Consider the following 5845-nt stretch of genomic DNA (forward strand, 5'->3'; position numbering starts at 1 on the left):
TTTTAACTACATCAAGGAACAGAACATGATCAGCCATATAGTTAAAAAATTTAAAGGGTCTACTCCCCCCTCCCATATGAATATTGCAAGACATAACCAGAGGTGAGTGATCAGATATTCCTGGAGGCAAATAATCCACCACAGCATCAACAAACTTAGAATGCCACAAAGCATTAGCAATGGCCCTATCTATTCTGGAACAGATTCTCAAGTTACCTTGCCCCTTATTGCTCCAAGAATAGTAACTCCCACAACTCTTAAGCTCAGCCAACCCTGCAGCATCCATACAGCTATCAAAATCCTTAGTTTCCCCTTCTGTAACTGCATTGCCATTTACTCTATCAGCAGCTAATAAAACTGCATTGAAATCCCCCATGACAAGCCAACGACAATTAACAGTACTACTGAAAGTAGTGATCTCTCTCCACATTGGTCTTCTAGTATCAACAGAGTGCAAACCATACACAGCTGAAAATAAAGCATCAAACAAGCCATTCTTAGTAGCAACATGACAGTGAACACAAAATTCAGTTTTTTGGATAAGCTGAACTGACACCAATGCATGCTTCCAACCAATCCATATCCTTCCCCTAGGAGAGTGCTCATAATTCATAATCCACTGCCACCCAACCCCTATTTTCTTCTGGATTTTACAACTATTCTTCTCCTGAACTTTAGTTTCTAACAAAGCAACAACACTAATGTTATTACTAGCTAAAAACTTCTTTATTTCAACTACTTTAATGGGATCATTCAATCCCCTCACATTCCAGGTACTAATATTCATGGTGGATCAATTGGGAATTCCACTCCATCACTACCAGCAACCAATTCCTCCCCATTCAAATGGACTTCAGCAAGCCCCACAGTCTGAGCTGGAGTTCTAATATCTCTTCTTCTCCTTGAAACAACTCTCCACCCTTCATCAAGCACTGGAGCAATTGGAGTAAAAGGCTTATCATAAACAGATAACTCTCCATTCTCCCCATCATCCTCTTGTACAGCATCATTAGCAGTCAACTCATCAGTAGTTTGTGGTTCAACATTTGGTTGCACTGCTTTAGGTTTCCACACCTTCACAACCTTCTTTCTCTGAACATCAGCTGGCCTAAATCTTGTGGTATTGACTCTTGTCTGAGTACAGTCATGCCCCACAATCTTACACTTCTGGCAATAAGGTGGTAGCCATTCAAACTCAACCACCTGTTTAACAATGTTACCCATAGGGTCCTGAATCTGCACAGATTTAGGCAAGTCACCAGTTACATCCACCTCAATAAGAATTCGAGCAAATGAAATTCTTTGCTGTTTAGAAGTACATTCATCAGCATATAGAGGATCTCCAAGAAAACTCCCTATTCTGCTCAATGAATCACCCCCCCAACAGCTCAATGGTAAGTTAGGCAACCTAATCCACACGGGTACTACCCTCAATATTTCCTCCTGGAAATTAAAACTTGCTGTCCAAGGTTTAACAATCATAGGTTTGCCAAAGAACATATGAGGACCAGCCACCAGAACTGATTCCTTATCCTTTTTTGACTGGAATCTGATTACAAAATAGCCCTCATCATGGAGGAAAATCTGAGGTTTACCCACTTGGTGCCATTCTTTTGCAATGAATCTCAAAATAGACCCAATCGAAGGTTTTTCCCCAACTACATACATGACAACTGCATTTCCCCATAGATCATTCATTTTTTGTATCTCATGCTTATCAAGTACAGCTATGGGTTTACCATCACAGACTGTGGGAGCAATAAAATTCAACGCAAAACCTTTAGAAGGGAGTGAACTACCTTTGAATAGACTCACCCATGGTTTTGGTTCCATATCCAATCGCCTTTGAGCTGGCTGCGCACCATTCATCTCACACTCTGTTTCTGTACGGACATCCTCTGTTTTCTGGGCTGGATCTACACCTGGGTTCTCCTTCATCACACTCTGGTGGTGCATTTCCTTGAGTGCAGCATTAACACTTCTCACCAGGAGGTCCACCCTATCCTTTCCCACCACCATTCGACGGCTATCTTCGTAAAACTCTTCCAGAGCTTCAACCAGCGATGGCGGTCGATTTACATCAGTACGCACTGACCGCGACCAACCAGCCGAGTCCTGGTAAGCTTGAGAGTTGTCTAGACGTTCCATCGATGGCAGCACATGGTCAGAATGAGGCAGCGTAACTGGTGTCACCAGACCCGCATTAACCCGAGGTTCATCAGGAATGGGTATTTGTTTTCTGAGTTGGTTCTGGTTCTTAGGCCTCGAAACTTCTTGATGAAGAAGAGAAGAGGCTTCCTCATTCACTTGAGCAATCTCAAGCTTCTGCGTTTTCTTCTTCCTCGCCATTTTCAAGATTGGCGCACGTTAGTAAGGGAACCTTAACGTACACCACACCATGAGAGAGAAGAGAGAAAAAAGATGCTTTTGCTCAATACTTAATTTCTTTTTGGTATATTGTTGATTTGTTATTGAAATTGTTAGCATGATGTTAGGGTTTAATTTAATTGCTTGCTAATTTCTCAAGGTTGTTAGTTTGTTATGGATTTAACATGAAATTGTTAGCAGAATGCTGCTGAAAGTTAAAAAGAGTTTTAGTATGGAAAAATTAATGTTAATAATCTCAACTATGGAAGATCTTCTCATTTTAATCCCAACTATGATTTAACCTGGAATAATTCCAACTACACCAACAACTTTCTTAAAATAGTCTCACTCATTTATTAACCTGTTGTACCCGGTAATTTGATGGCGTCACTTAATTCTTCTCGCCATAGCTTCCCTTGTTTGATGGGGAAAGATTCCCCAACTGCAATACCCCATTTTATTTGGTAAATTATCACGCCATGTTCTACATCCCTCTCTTTCTCTTTTTTTTCTTTTGAGTTTCACTCCCTCTCCATTAATTCTTAATTATGGGCTTCAACTTCTTCTTGTATGCTGAATTGGATTTAAACTAACAAATATTATTCAATCAATCATGGATAATATAACTCTAATTAAATAAGGAAAAGTTGTTAAGATTGGTAATTTGTCATTTTCAAAGTTCCCACGAGAGAGTGCCTGAAGCACATTTCAAAACACGTCTACCTTATTGGGAAACTAATGCAACAAAGGTAGGAAATAATTCAATATATTCTTATGATTTTTAATTATTTCCATGTCTAATATGTATTTCTGAAATGAGCAAGGAACCTCGAGAATAACCTGGAACTCTTGATTCAATTGGTGCTTCACTTGAATGACTACGGAAAAAGGATCCTAGCTTGACTGCAGAAATGATTGCAGCAGTTTGGTGTCTACACTTTCTACAGACCACTCTCTTTATTGGTCATGGTTACATATAGGTATGTTTTATAAAGCTTCTTTACTTATTTTGTTATATGTAGATTTAGAATTATGACGTTTTATGCTTGTAAAATTACGGTGTTTGATTGTGAGCTTTTGGTGTTTGATAATTGTGGAATTTTGGTGTTAGATGATTGTGAAGTTATGATATAATTAGGCAGTAAGTCCATAATTAGTTGTTCTATTTGTGGAATGTAATCGAGTTGTTTGTAGTTGTTCTGTTATTCTGATCTGGTAGTAGTTGTTCTGTTTCCGCAAAGTGGTTCCTGTGTTCAGGCGTATTGCAGCAAGTTCTTTTGGCATATTCTGGTCTGTAAAGATTAGAATCTGCTGGTCTGTTCAGATTTTTGTCGTTGATATGCATATTTCTATCCTTTAAAAGAGCGACCATAAGTAGGATTTTTGTTTTCAACTTGTCAATTTTTTCCAGTAAAAAAAATAACCTAATACTAAGTTCATTTTAGAGTTGTTTGTTCTGGTTGTGAGTCTCCATCAATTTTGCTGGAGTTACTACTAGAGTTCTGCTGGAGTTGAATATAGCAGTAGTAAAACTAAGTTACAATAAACAGAAGATGATAAAGTGATAAACCAATAGAGTCATCAATAGAATCTTCTATGTAACAACCTGATTCACAAAGAATACATATGTGCAACTTATGGCATTAGAAAAACTTGCAGAACATGAAAGACTGTAAAATGACAACACTCTGATAAAAAAATGATGGTTCTTTGAAATTCTTCGATGTTTAGAACTGATGGAGTTACAAGACTTTGATAGTATGAGTTTTTTCTTGACACCTTCAACTAAACAATGTGTTCTCAAGGCTCAAGTTCGCTTTGTTATCCTATAATATGTTGTCAATTACAAACCCTTGAACCAAACTCTTGTTATAATTTGTTATTTTTAGACAGGTATATGAGTGGTTGTTTTACTACACTTCAACCCAAATTGTTTCACTGAAGGCCTTCGTGGAGGTAATGCACTCTTATTTTGAGATGTGGTTCTGCTAGCATGTTTTCCTCCATTGGGGGACTTACGATGTGTAGACTCGTTCTGCAAATAGATGAAACAGAAGATTATGACCAAATAAAAATATTGAATGAGCTGAACAAGGTGATTGTTCACAACTGAATAAGAACATGGAATAAGGAGGAGAATAACCTTCTGTTTAGGGATACTGAATGTTTTTTTGTCTACATAATAGTCCGGAGAAGACATAGATTTAAAGCAAAAGATTTGTCTGAATTTGCTAAGTTCTGCTTCTGCTTTTTCCTGCAAGATCAACACTAGAATAAGCACCATCTTATGCAAAATAGGTGTACAAACTAACACAATGGCAAATCAACTCTTTATTATATTAAAACTCCTATTGTCTGCTATAAAATTGACCCATTGCCTAAACCCAACCATCCCATATCTCCTGATCTTCTACTTGTTGCTCAGATTAGTAAGGCTTTGATTCTGATTTGTTGCTTGTTGTTCAGATTTGTAAGGCTTTGATTCTGATATGTTGATTGTTGTTCAGTTATGTAAGGCTATGATTCTGATATGTTGCTTGTTGTTTAGTTCAGTTCTGGTTAGCAGATTTGTTTTGTTCATACGGGGGGGGGGGGGGGGGGTTTAGGTTTCTGCACCTCATGTGCAGTTGTGTGCGCTGCTCATTTGTGTTTCTTCCCGTGCAGTTTTGTTGTGTGGTTTACAACTGTTGTTTTGCATAATTGATCATATTTCTTTATTTTAATTACAAGCATTAATTGTTCCATTATATTGACTATTATTTTTCTTTTTACAAGATGGTAATAGAAGGAGAATGGTAGATAAAAGGATGGCTGGAAGGGCATATGTTGAAGTTCTTTTAGATTGATTTTGAACAAATAAACTAAATACTAGATAGGTTTTAGATTGCTTGAACTATTAGTTCTTTTTAGAGATTCATTGGTTTTCTTAATTGATGTATTTATGTTATAACAATGGTTTTTGTTATTAGAATGATTGATATGGATATTTTATTTTAATAATAAGTAAAATTTAATTTGAAATAAATATTTCTATTTGTAGTAGTTGGATATTTTGGTATAATATTTTTATTTTAATGAGCTACTAAATAAACGCGTATGAAATAGTTGTTATAAGCTCGTTTAAGTGTCACAATATTTGTATCAAGAAACGTTGCTATAGACTCACATAGAAGTGTTGCAATAGTTGTATCAAGAAACGTTACTATAGACTCATGTAAAAGTGTCGCAATAGCTGCATCAAGAAATGTTGCTATAGACTACTAAAGTGTTGCACTATTAGAGCAACAAGCGTTGCCATAGGTTGTTGATAGTGCTGCTTTAGATAATAAAAGTGTTAGCCTAGACACTAAAACTGTTGCTTGATATCCTAAATAATTGTTACTAAAACTTAATAATTGTTGCCTAAGAAAAGCGTTGCTAATGCTAACTATGGCAGAAACTTTATAAAGTTGTTGCCTAAGGCATCATAACTGTTGCC

At 36.8% G+C, this 5845-nt stretch overlaps 1 long non-coding RNA gene across 2 annotated transcripts; it reads left to right on the forward strand.

Annotated features, from left to right (window-relative positions):
- Positions 1-2555: 2555 nt before the first annotated feature.
- On the forward strand, positions 2556-5386 carry LOC130470730 (uncharacterized). 2 transcript variants are annotated; one of them, XR_008931448.1, is made up of 3 exons: positions 2556-3347; positions 4257-4323; positions 5143-5386. It is a non-coding gene; the product is annotated as an uncharacterized lncRNA (long non-coding RNA). The 2 variants fall into 2 exon arrangements; XR_008931447.1 differs by having other exon boundaries at positions 4261-4323.
- The last annotated feature ends 459 nt before the right edge of the window (positions 5387-5845 follow it).

This window comes from Spinacia oleracea, chromosome 3, assembly GCF_020520425.1.
Source record: "Spinacia oleracea cultivar Varoflay chromosome 3, BTI_SOV_V1, whole genome shotgun sequence".
NCBI lineage: Eukaryota > Viridiplantae > Streptophyta > Magnoliopsida > Caryophyllales > Amaranthaceae > Spinacia > Spinacia oleracea.